This window comes from Canis lupus, chromosome 16 (genome assembly GCF_003254725.2).
Source record: "Canis lupus dingo isolate Sandy chromosome 16, ASM325472v2, whole genome shotgun sequence".
Taxonomy (NCBI): Eukaryota; Metazoa; Chordata; class Mammalia; order Carnivora; family Canidae; genus Canis; species Canis lupus.
The window spans coordinates 26,256,828-26,270,332 of NC_064258.1; the positions used below are offsets into that span (position 1 = coordinate 26,256,828).

General features: G+C 33.4%; 1 long non-coding RNA gene across 1 annotated transcript in view; it reads left to right on the forward strand.

Annotated features, from left to right (window-relative positions):
* LOC125752639 (uncharacterized) overlaps nt 1-12,677 on the forward strand; it is a 118,526-nt gene extending 105,849 nt beyond the window's left edge. Inside the window, exon 6 of the long non-coding RNA XR_007402648.1 lies at nt 11,967-12,677. This is a non-coding gene — a long non-coding RNA (uncharacterized LOC125752639). The remainder of the gene's footprint in view (nt 1-11,966) is intronic.
* Nucleotides 12,678-13,505: the final 828 nt, after the last annotated feature.

Below are 13,505 nucleotides of genomic sequence, written 5' to 3' on the forward strand. Positions count from 1 at the left end.
CAGTTAGGAGCGTTAGAATAAATCTTGTATCTGGGGTAGCTAGTTCATCCTCCTCTTGAGCAAGTGTAGTTCACTCTTCTGTGTAGTTCAGGCATGTGTGGCACTTTATTCTTGCATGTTAGTTTTAGTATCCATTAATTAATTTCCTTAAAAACAACAAGGAACTAAAAACAATGTGGGGGTGGGAGGTTAGAAAGACAGAAATTTAGTGCTTCCATTCATGAACATGACTTCTATCATAAACTATTTTGATCTTTTTAGAATTTCTCTCAATAAATTTTTATAAGTTTTCCATAGAGTTTATTCTCTAATTTTCTGAAATACATTCCTATGTACTCTTGCTGTCATCATGGATAAGATTTGTTGATATATATTTTCTAAAGTTTTATTGTCGATATGAAGACATTATTGTCATATTCAGCAATGTTGATGCACTTTTATTAATTCTAATCATTTGTATGTTTTCTTTCTTTTCTGTGTAGATAACCATGCCACCTTTGAGTAACACTAATTTTGTTTCTTTCAAATTTCACATTTTTGGCATTTCCTTATATTATTGGTCTGGCTAAGACAGAGGCTATAATTCCGAATTAAACTGCTGATAGCAGGCATCCTTATTTTCTTCTTTACTTTAGAGGGGATGTTTTAATATTTTAGCATTAAATGTAATATTCAATTTCAAGTCTCAGGAAGTTAGTACCACTTTTTATGCCTACTTTGTTAAGAGATTTTTTAAAATAATGAATATTAAATTTTACTATATGCTTTTTGCATTCATTAAGGGCATTATATTGTTTATCTTTTTTAATCATTGATTTGTTAAAGTAGTGAATTATAGTTGTAGAAACTATCTATGAATTATTGGGATACGTCCTACTTGCTCACTGAAAAAGTGGTTGGATTCAATAGAGTCTACTAATATTTTATTTAGAATTACTGCATCTATATTCCTCTGTATGATTGCCTTACAGTTTTTCCTTTTGGTACTTTCTTGGTCCAGTTTTAGAACTGATATTATATTAATTTCATAAACTAATTTGGAGAGCTGCTTCTCTTTGGCTATTTCTTGGAATATATTATATATTAAGAATGCTTTAATTTGCTTTATAGGTAGGCCTTTTTTTTTTTCTTTTTTGAGAAGGAATGAGGAGAAGGAGGGATAGATAGATTTTTGACCATTAATTGAATAAATTTAAGTACATAGTTTCTAACCAGATCTCTGTCTCTCTGTCTCTGTCTGTTTCTATCTCTGTCTTTCTCTATCAGAGATTTGCCTATATTATTATTTTTCAGAGAACCAGCTTTGATTTTTGTTAATCCTCTTTAGTTTTTTTTTTTTTTTTGCTCTTGACTTTCCTCTATTAGTTATTTCCTCTTCTTTTCTTTATGTTCACTCTATTAGTCTTTCCATATAGTTCACAAATTGAACATATAGCTCACTAACTTTTTTTTGAATCGGTATTTGTTCTTAATTTGTGGTTTTAAGGTCCCAGTCTTCTGTATTACTATAGTTGTGACTCATGAATTGTGATATGTTTCAGTTCTCTAGATATTCTAAAATCCATTCTGAATTCCCTTGGACTTAAGAAATACTTAAATATTAACATTTAAAAATTTTCCAACAAGTTGTTTAGGTACCTGTGGAGATATTTTTGGTAATGTGTTTTTACTGTTGTCTGTACCATATCGAATTCTGGCACATCTTAAGACATGGTAGATTTTTATCAGTATTCTGATTATTATTTTTTAAAAAATGGATATCTTAATTGTTGGATGCAAGGTTTAATATAACAATTCAAACAAATTTGTTATTGCAGTATTTGATTAGTTTTTTTACTTTTGACCATTTTTGCTGATTGTTCTGTTTCTGACAAGTAAAAATCTTCTGCTATTTATCAATTTTCCTTGTAATTCTATTTTTTTGTTTTGCTTTATATTTTTTTGAGACTACACTGTTTGAATAGATGCATTTAGTATTATTTCATTTTCCTGGGGAATTGTTTCTTTTTAATCTCTATCATTACCTTTATCACTAATATTCCTTCATACCTTTACATTTAATTAGATGACATTAATACAAATTGGCATCTTTATTTAGGTTAGCATTTGCCTTATATATCTTTTCTGATTTTTTTGGTAGTGTCTTTTCTGTATAATGTCTATAAATTGCATATACCTTAACTTCTCATTTATCCCAATTTGAGGGCCTTTATCTTTTAACTGATGAGCATGCTCTATATTTGTTGGTATTGTGGATATACTTGAAATTATTTGTATAATTTTTTTTAATTTTTATTTATTTATGATAGGCACACAGTGAGAGAGAGAGAGAGGCAGAGACACAGGCAGAGGGAGAAGCAGGCTCCATGCACCGGGAGCCTGACGTGGGATTCGATCCCAGGTCTCCAGGATCGCGCCCTGGGCCAAAGGCAGGCGCTAAACCGCTGCGCCACCCAGGGATCCCTATTTGTATAATTTTTGTGTGTGTATTTTCATGATATTTCTTGATTCTTTTTTTTCTCCTTAATCATCCTTCTTTAGACAATTTAGAGTTTTTTTCTAATTTTTTCTCCTATAAAATGGAGATATTCAATATATTTTGTCTGATAGAATGATGTAATGTTAAAATGAATACCTGAATTAACAGGTGTTTTTCATGAGTAATAAAGAATGATCAAATGGCTGTGTCTTGCATATAATTTTTTGTGGCATTTTAATAACATTCTGTGTTACCCCCTTCTCCCCAATTAGGCATTATTTTAATCATAATCATTAACTATTACAATAATGTTTATTTAGATTTACTCACATTGTTCTGATTTATTTGCTAACCATTCAAATTTGCTTCCTATTTCTTCCTGAGTCTCATTTCACATCTTTATGGGATACATCTTGTAATGGTTCTTTCAGCAGGGTATCTGAGTGGTCAAGTTAGCATCTGTGTGAAAGTATTTCTATTTTACATTTGCTCTTGAAGGAGAACTTTAACTGAGCATAAAGTCTAACTTCACATTATATTCCTTAGCAACTTTAAGATATTATTCAATTATGTCTACTTTCTACTTCTGTTGAATGAGCATCTAATTAACTATCTAATTGTTCATGTTTTGCAGGTAAAATGTCTTTTCTATCTGATTGTTTTGGATTTGCTCTGTTTCTCCTTTTGTCTGCAGTTCCACTATGATGCATCCCAGTGAATGTTTATTTTATTTATCCAGCTCAAAAGTTCATATGATTCTTTATAATGAAAATTCATAGCTTCTTATCAGGTCTGAAAATTCTTAGCTATTTATCATTTTATGATATATTTATCATATATGTCTTTGCTCAGTTTTCCCCTTATTCTCTTCTGGAGCTCTTATTTGACATGTCAGTCATCTTTATTCTATTTGCCATGACACTCACTCTACATTTTCCATTCCTTTATCTCATTGGGTTATTATTTCCTATAGTATTTGCCACATGCCAATCCTTCAGTTTACTAATTCTTTATTCAGTTGTGTTCAAAATTCTTTATTCAATTGTGTTCAATGTGACATTTAAACAAATCTCTGAGTATTTAATTTCAGTTAATATTTTTTCATTTAAAAAAATTCCTATTGTTTTCTTTCAAAAACATTATTTGTAAAATATTTCATTTTATTGTAATTTTATTACATCTTTAACAGTTTTCCTTAACAGTTTAAGGTACATTTTATGATTTTTCTATTATTTATAATTCTTGAGATCTTATTCCTCATGTTTATTATTAATCAGATTCTCCCTCAGGATAGATTATTTTCTTTTTTTTGAAAAATAATTACCTTAATGTTTTCTTTTCCAGACTGAGAGGATGCCTATTTCTCTTCCCATTAGGCTATCTATAACCTACACCAATTTGGTTAAAGTGTTTCTTTACAACAAACTTTGAAATTTTTTTTCTCCCTGCCTGATCCCTCCAGAATTCTGAAATTCTTATTAAATATTTTTATTTTTCATAACAATGTATTTATCTGCATAAGTCCAATAAGTAGGGATGGATTATTTTCTTGTGTGGTTTGTAGTTTTTGTGGTTGCCTTTTTATTTAGCTGAAATATGTTTGTGTGTATGTGTGTGCACATGCATGAACACTTGGGCAAAAAACCAAATCTTAGAAAATGTTTTCTTCCTTTTTGCTTAAGTCAGGATCCCAGCATATCTTCACCCTGGGACCAATATTTATGCCAGGTTCTCCTCCCCATTTGGCTAAATCTATGAAATGGGGGTTTCCATTTTCCAATGAATATGTTTTTCCTAAATTGTATCTCCAGGAGGAAATCAAGATCTTTGTCTCTTCCTTGAGTTAATGGAGAGATATACTTTAATTTTCCTTTTACACAATGAGCAACTGTCCTCAGTTGTGGACTTTATGCAGAAGTCTTGATTACATATTACTTTTTCAAATGTGCCTGACATCTGGAACCCCAATTCTTCTCAGACAGCATTGCCCTAGCCCTGGAAATGCAATTCCTGCCTGGGCTACCACAACACCACTCAGGAACCTTCCTCTCTGACTTTAAGATCTTCTTCGTTTCTGGCATCTAGTTTTATCTTCTTTCTTTTTAGGTCAAATATGTATTAAAATATTTTTGTTTACATATTACCAAACACTTCTTTGCAAAAAGGTACACAAGTATCTCAGTATGTCATGTTGTAGGAACCAAAAGTAGTACAATTACTCTTCAAAAAACAATTATTGTGAAATAAATATATGTACTGAAAAATGCCATATTTGTGTTTGTGTCTATGTGTGTGTGTGTGAACTTTATTCCCAGCACCTGAAATCCCTGGGTCTCTCTCCCCATGATGGTATTTTTCCTTCATAGTAATTAGCAAACTGACTTTTGTGACATTTTCTTGCTTTTCATTATAGTTCTGATATTTATATTGATTTTGAAACAAAAGAATTTACTTTTGCTTGATTTTGAACATTGTAGGACTGGAATGATTCTGTATTCATTCTTAGGTCCCTTTTTTGATCAAGTACATTTTTAACATCCATCTATGTCAGGGGTTGACAAACTTTTTCTATAAGGGACCAAATAGTAAATATTTTAGTTTTTTCAGGCTAGATACATTCTCTGACACATATTCTTTTTTGTTTGTCTGTTTTACGAGTCACCGAAATGTAAAAAAAAAAAAAAAAAAAAAAAATGCTGTTTGTGGGTCATGCAAAAGTAGGTCACAATGGATTTGTTTGGCCCATGGGCTATAATTTGCTGATTCTTTATCTACATTATTGCACACAATGAGAATTATTTGTTTACATCACTATACAGCAGGCTACTTTTATTTATTCTAATGTTGATGTGCATTTGAGTTTTTTAAAAGTTTTTTTGTTTTTAACTATGATTATTCTGCTAGGAACATACTTGCCTATTTCCTATTGTATGTGTGGATATATGCACACATATACAGATGAGTTTATACTAACGGTGGAATTGCTTAGTTTGCATATATTCAACTTTTGAAAATATTGTCAGTTTCCAGTGGTTATACCAATTTATATTCCCACCAAATAATATAATATTTTCTACTGCTTTATATCCTTGCCAACATTAGTAGTAATGAAATGTTCAATTTTAGCCAATATTGTTGATACACAATAGTATTTCATTATGGTTTTAATCAATTTTTTTATTGTTAGAGAGGTTGAATGTATTCGCAAATATTTATCCAATATTTTGATTTCTATTTTTGTAAACTTACTTGTTCCTCTTTTTTTTCTTTCCATTTCCAAATTGGGATATCCACTTTTTTTTTTAATTCCAGTTTTTTTTCTTTTTGTAATAGTTCTTTATATATTTTGGATAGTAGTTTTTGACCAGCTATATGGGTTACAAACATTTTCTTATACTTTATGTCTTGCCTTTTCTCTCTATAAATGCTGCCCTTGGGTTAACAGAAGTCCTTAAATTCCAAGTAGCTCAATTTGTCAATCATTTTTTTTGAAATCTCATTTAATAAATATTTCCCATTGCTAGATCATAAATATATTCTCTTATATATATTCTTTTAAATATATGAGATGTTTATATTTGGACTATTACTCAAATGGAGCTGATGTTTTGTGCATGATATGTAGTAAATTTTATCCACGTGGAAACTCAATTATTCTAAAACCACACTTCAAAAAAGTAATAATTCTGTCATAAATTAAATACTCACATATTCATGGCTCAGCACAAATGCCCTCTATTCTGTTACATATCACTACCTCAGTGCAAATAGAAAGCTTTTTAATTATTATAGTTTTATAACAAGGCTTGAAATCTGGTAGAGCAAATTCTTCTGAAGAACTGCTTTTTAAGAGTGCTCTTGCTGTGCTTGACAATTGCATTTCTATGTTACTTTTACAATAAGCCCATCGTATTCTAAAATAAAACAACAACAGCAACTGCTGAGTTCTTGTGATTGCACTGAATCCTTCAATCATGGGCCTTCCAAGCCATGAGTAGGATCTATTCCTTCTATTTACTTTTTTGTCCTTTGATGTCTCTCAAAAACACTGTATGCCTTGTAATTTCTTCATAGAAGTCCATCACGCATTTTATTATATTTATCTAACCTGCTTCATATTATTTGATGTTCTATAAATAGTAAAATACTTTTTCTAAATTTTATAACTTCCAATTACTAAATGCTCACTTTTTGCTATTATATAGAAATGAAAATGGTTGTTTTATATTTCTTTAATATTCAACTACTATTTAAAAACACTCATATCAATTCTAATAACTTATTTATAGTTTTAAAGAATATATATGGAATCATATTATCTCTGTACAACTGCTCTTTATTTTCTTTCATTGCAACTCTTGTGTTTAATTCTTTATCTTGTCTTATTCTCCCAATGTAATGTTGGCTGGAAGCAGTGATAGCATACATACTTGGTTTGTTCAGCTTGCAGAAGGAAAGCTCTTACCATTTCACTATGAAGCATTATGGTGCTAGAAGTTTTATGCAGGTTTCTCAGAGGCTAAGGAGTTTTTCTTCTAGTATAGGAGTTATATCATGAATGAATATTGGATTTTATCAAAATTTTTGATAAATGCCTCAAGAAAATCTTATGAATTTTCTCTTTTAACTTGCACATATTGTGAGTCAGGTAAAATTTTGAAGATAAAAGTTTAAAATCATTGGTAGAGAAATTATTCTGGAAGCCAGAGGATTCATAACCTTATACATGGAAGAGGATAGAGATACAGGAGAAAAAGTCAAGGACTGAGCTTTAAGTAAATTCAGGTCTCTAAAGTATCAGCAGCTAGAAAATAATATTGAGAAGGAATATTTAGTGAGGTAGAAATATCAGAGAGTTGAACACAGTCTAATAAAATATCTATTGGTTGACAACATGAAGGTCTCAAAATAACTTTTGCAGTAAACATCTTCACAGAATGGAGAAAAGTTGCAGAGCAGACATGGGGAAGCCAAACTGGAAAGAATCCAAATTGGACTCAGGAGAGAAAAAATATATATATGAGATCAGTATTCTCAATTAAAACAGATTCAGATCTAGACTAAAACATTTAAAAAATCTCTTTGAAAACACTAAAAAGTTCACGGGACAGTATAAACTTCCTGGAAAAGTTCTGTGGGAAATCTGGAATCCAGAGATTAAGCAGAATATGAGGGTAATCAAACCAATGTTCTCTGAAAATATTGTGAATATAGTAATCAAGGGCAAAGAACACTATCTGAGAATTATCCCTTGGCTCAGTACTGTCCTCAGACCCAGACAAGCAAGATTCCTACCCTGAACCCCATGCTGCAGAGGCCCTCCTCAATGTCACAAATCTAGCTATAGCAATGCTACAATTATGAACCCTGCTCAGGCACCTCTGTCATTTGTGAATCCCACACTCAGTGTTGGCCCAGGCAGCCCTTCTTGTAACTGGTGACATTTGCTTTTTGACTAATAATATTCAAGGAAATAGCTTCCACATCTCTTGTCTTATATATTTGAAAGAAAATCCAATTTTCTTCAAATTCTATAAAGATTTGAGTGTTGTTCCACTGCTAACATCAAAGGACACAGCTTTGAATTGCTCAGTGGGTTTGAGAGGAAGAAATACTTAGATAAATTATTTGACTTGTCAAGCCTCACCTCTTAGATAAAATGAATGCCATAGATTTTTATATTTCCCAGAAATGTGCTTCACCTAGTTTTGGTTTCCTTTTGATTCCAATTTGGTTCAAGAGATATTTACAAACAAGCATCAAATATGGTACTAGCACAAACTGTGCATAGTGTCTGAGGAGCATTTCGTCATACTAAACAATTTATATTGCTCTTAAATTTGTAAATATGTCAGACTAGATGTAAAATGCATGAAAAGCAATACCCATTATATTCATTACCCTTGTAATGAAATGGATTCTAAATGCTAAAAGTTCAAATAGTTTTACTTTTGCAAAACTATTTAATAAGGTTTACTTATACTTGAAAGAAAACATTAAATTTTCACCTTTATTCAAGTTATTTGCATTTCCTTATAAACCTTAATATTTAGATATATGGTCTGTGGGCCTCCCTTTACACTTCTGGTCTGGGCTTTACAAACATTAGAGTTAGGATTTCAAGTGGGCTAGATCAATAGGGCCTCATAGGTCATAGTGAGACAGGTTGATTTTATTCTTTAGGTAATAGAAAACCCTAAGAGCATTTTAAAGCAGAAGGGTGGTGTTAGTTAACTGTGAGTTTAAAGGAAAAGTTTCATGTTATATGGAAAATTTACTGTGGGGGATAAGACTAAATGCAAAACTAAACCAAGAGATTCTTATGGTCATCTAAGCGTTATATAATGACACTTCAGACCATAGTCTCTGGAGATAGGCTTCTCACATTTGAAATTCATTCTTGGGCACAAGCTATCTCTATAACATTGTGAAAACAACAATGTCTGTCTTTCACTTCCTTATTAGTAAAATGGTGGTTGAAATAAGCCTCCTAAATAAGTTAAGTAAATAAACTAATTTACTTTTTTGTTAGGATTAACTAAGCTATGCAAAGCCCTTGCAGCTTAGTAATATATATATTACTAGAAGTCAGTAAATATTATATGAGTACTAACTATTTTTGTCATTACTGAATGTGGAAAAAGAAAAAAAGAGTAAAATCGGGGGCAATTTTAATGTTTTGGGTTCAAGCAACAAGATGAATAGTGGCATCATTTACTGAGTTAAGAAACACTGGGAGATAGTCTAGTTCTGGTAAAGAAAATGGAATCAACAATTCAGCTTTAGTCTTACTAGATTTGCAATTTCTGTTCAAAATTAAGTGGAGATTGGATGTTGAATAGGCAGTTGGGTTAGTTAATTAGTCTTGTGAGATGATAATTTGTATAATTTGTGTAATCAGTGCACTGGTTGAGAATACTTAAGAAATGAGTGTAGTTTTAAAAGACAAGAGGTTCCAGGAAAGAGCCTTAGGACACTACAACATTGAAGATCTGGGAAGAGGAGAGGATCTTGCCAGAAAATCAGAAAGAGCAGTCAGTGTGGTAGAAAGGGAACCAGAACATGAAGATGACAGGGAAGCCACATTATTAAAAGGGCCGTAAGAATGAGTGAGTGGCCAATGTCCTGAGAGGTCAGGTAAGAATGAGAATGAGAACTGACCATTAGATTTGATATTGTGGAGGTCCTGTTGACCTTAATGACAATGGTTTCAAAGGAGTGATGAAGAGATAAAGGTATTCAGTAGATTAAAGACAGAGAAAGAGAAACTTCAGACTGAATTATAAACACACTTTTGTGATAGTACCTGCCAGGATTTTCCACTGTAGATATACTCTTCTCCTATTTGAAATAGGTTGTGAGTAGTTTCTTTGATATTATATAAATATCACATTTCAAATCAAACATTCAATTTATTCATTTATTTATATCAGAATAAGACTCATGGTTTCTTACTTTATTCAATTAGTTACAATCCGTTATTATAATTATTTATTCTAATGCCCAAATTGTTTCTTATTTGGCCAGTGGGACCCTGTTCATGCTGGTTCCATGTCCTCTTTATCCTGTTTGGCTTTGACATCTCATGCCAGGCTCCCTCTTGCATGGATACCCTCCTTGCCCTTCTTTATTTTTGTACCCACAGTGCCCCTGACACAGTTGCTCCCTGCCCCTGCCTGGACTCTGACACACTGCACTGAGCCACCATGGCACTTAACCACCCTGGCTCAGACATCTATCTCACTTGACTCCATTTAATGTCTTGTGCACAGAATTGTTTCAGAAGGGAAGGAAGTGGAAAGGATATACAGATGAAGGAAAGGAAAGAATATAAAGGAAAAGACAGAGAATTAAGGAGAAAGAAAGGTAGGGAAAGAAAAAACAGGGAAAGAAGGAAAGGAAACAGGAAGACATAGAGGAAAGGACAAAGGAGGCAAAAGAAGAGCAGGAGTGAATATAATTTCTTAGTTGGTTTTTCCATATTCACTTATGTTCCTTTCCCATCCATTATCCATTGAGCAGCTAAGTGCCATATGCAAACTCCACATAAAATCATGTCAGTATGTTATTTATTCAAACTGTAACATGATCTAAAAGGCCCTGAATTCTTGTCTTCTGTGAACTTCTCCATCTCCATCTTTTCTACTGTGCCCCTAATTTCCTACAATGCTGCTATGCTCAGGTCGCTCAGACCTTCTCTCATGTTCTTATACTTTTTCCTTTCCTGAGGTCCTCAGAGTGTGCTTACTTTGCCCAGCAAACTCCCATCTATCCCTCTGATCTCTGCTTTACTAGAGCTTTCCAACAGATGCCATCTCCAACCTGCCGAACTATGAAACGCCCTCCCTCATGTTTTCTCTCACCCTGCACCCCACTCATCTCACTTAACACAATGGGAATTCTGTGTGTTTATTCTTTAAATGTCACTCCCATTTAGGGGGGATAAGGTCTACTTTGTTCATCATTATAATATACAGTGCCTAATATATGAAGTAAGTATTTTATAAATACATGTGGCCAGCTGAATGTCAAGAAAATTAATGAATAAAGATAATGACTTCAAAACCAGGTTAGCCATTAAACTATTGATTTGTCTACCACTTCTTTCCTAGAAATCATGTTTTCTCTCTTAGCATGGTTACTGGTTACTTTTGAAACTGTCACTTTGATCTTTAATGATAGTCTGGGGTGTGCACACCAAAAATAATTCCAAGTGTTATCCTACCATATGTTATTCTAGAGACAGCTCCCAGAGGAACCTTTTGGACTGTTTCCTAATTCTGAGACTCTACTGATGACAAAATGTGTATCACATCACAAAATGAAAAGATTTCCTTAGAGCAAGATCACAATGAACTAAACTTTAGATCAGCAAGCGCTGGTAGGCTGTATTGCCATTACTACTACTACTACTACTACTACTACTACTACTACTACTACTGATGACAGTATTATCAGGTTTTTAGCACATGCTATAGTCAATAATTTTACATATAATTTCATTCATTTATTTTATTTCATTCATTTATTTCAGCTGTAAGTTAAATACTAGGGTGGACATACTGTTTTCAATGTCCATATCTGAAAAATGAGTAAAATAATATGATCCTATTTACCTCCAGATGAGAAAGCTGGACATCAGAGAATTGAGTTCCATGGTGAGATTTGAACTCTGAGTAATGACTCAAAATTTCCAAAGTCCTGACTGTAAGGCATATCTTAGTATTCTGCCCCAGATGTCCACATATTCACACTCAAGAAGCATCCAGAAAATGCTAAAATAGAAAAAAATAATAAACCCTCTATCATATGATTTGCCACATCTGCTGCTAATAGAAGCCACATCTAGAATTACTGGGGTGGGGAGGGGGGGATAATAATTTCTTTTTTTGGGGGGGAGGGAATAATAATTTCTAAATGTTAACACTTCTTATTCTTCACTATCTTTTCCCTTCTCAGAGTCTGACATTCTATTATCTTCCTACAGCTGCACCTCTTGAAGCAAGACATTACCCTTCTGTTCTCAAAAAAGGGAATCTTGACAGAAGGAGTCTTTGCCTATTTGAGACTACTGAAGAAGATACCTGACCTTCATTTTCCCTTTCCTAAGTGCCTCCACTGATGTCTAAGAATAAAAAGCACAAGGCCCCTCTGAACTGGAGTCACGGAGTTAGTTTGCCCTTCCTGAAGTGAAAGGCACTCCATTATGAAGAGTCACCAGGCTGAGTCACCTGCTGATTAGCACTTTCTAAAAGGAAGTGTCTGTAGACAGTGTCTTTATACCAGAATCTGTTGGTATTTGTTTTGGAGACCGTTTGCTCCAGAAACTTTGAAGAAAATACGTCTTGGACTAAGAACTCTATAATGACCTGTTTCAGTTCCTGGTAGGCTGAATGCTAGACTTGGGAGCTGTGGTTTTGATGTTTTTTTTTTTTGTTTTTTGGGGGTTTTTTTTGCTTTGTTTTGTTTTGTTTTTTTAATGTTGAAATCTGAGTGATGAAGTGACCAAATGATTCTGTCTTGGAGTCATTTCTTATGAGTGGTACAATGCCTCCCATGACCTGCTCCTTACCTTAGAGATTGAAACTTGATAACTTTACAAAAAATTTCATCATCCACACATTTGGGTTGTATTACAATGATTTCTGGTTTCACCAAACATTGACAGAAATTAAAAAGTATGTTTCAAAGCCTGGAAGTATTTTTTAACTACTGTGGTATTGGTTTTGCAGGATGTCCATCTCCAATTAATGTAATATATTTCATATTCTGACATCTAAGTACTATGGTAAATACTAGTGTTTGTATTATACTTCAGTCCATGAAAGACTTGAGTCAGCTTGCAAAATTTCAAGGGAAAATTTATATTGGAATAGGAGACTGAGCTTGTGGGGAGAGTTAGAAAATAGTCTCCTGGGTCATGAGGATGAGGAATGTGTCTTGACCAAAAAAAAAAAAAAATGCCTGAGCAGAAGGCAAAAGTTCTGAGGAAAACTCCTTCCCAGGCTCCACTGACTTGTGGCAAGACAATGAGAAGATTTCATTTTTGTATCTCTTCCTCTCCATCCTAGTTTTGTGTCAAAAGCTAATGAGTTGACTTTGGTAGTCTGTGTGGAAAGGCACCCCATGATTCCTGAGTCTCCCAGACATGAGGCTAGAGTATGGTGGGGGGCAGTGGGAGATCCCATCCCAGCAGTGCTTTCTCTGCCTCAGGTCGGATGCCCCCAGTTGGTTCAGGCCTGACATCCCAGAGACTCCTCTCACCCTTGCTGACTCACACACTTGTAAATTCAAAGTATCTTAGTAAGTGCCTATAAGATTAATAATCATTATTTTCTAAACATCACTTTGTATTTATTGCATTCCTAGACTGTATTGGTTATATAACACATGATATGATTGCTCTTTGAGCACTATCGTCTGTAAGATTAGTTATATTCTCTTCATTTTAGAGAAGAATGAACTGGCCTATGCGCACCTGGTTGGCTCAGTTGGTAGAGCATGCAACTCTTGATCTTGGGGTTGT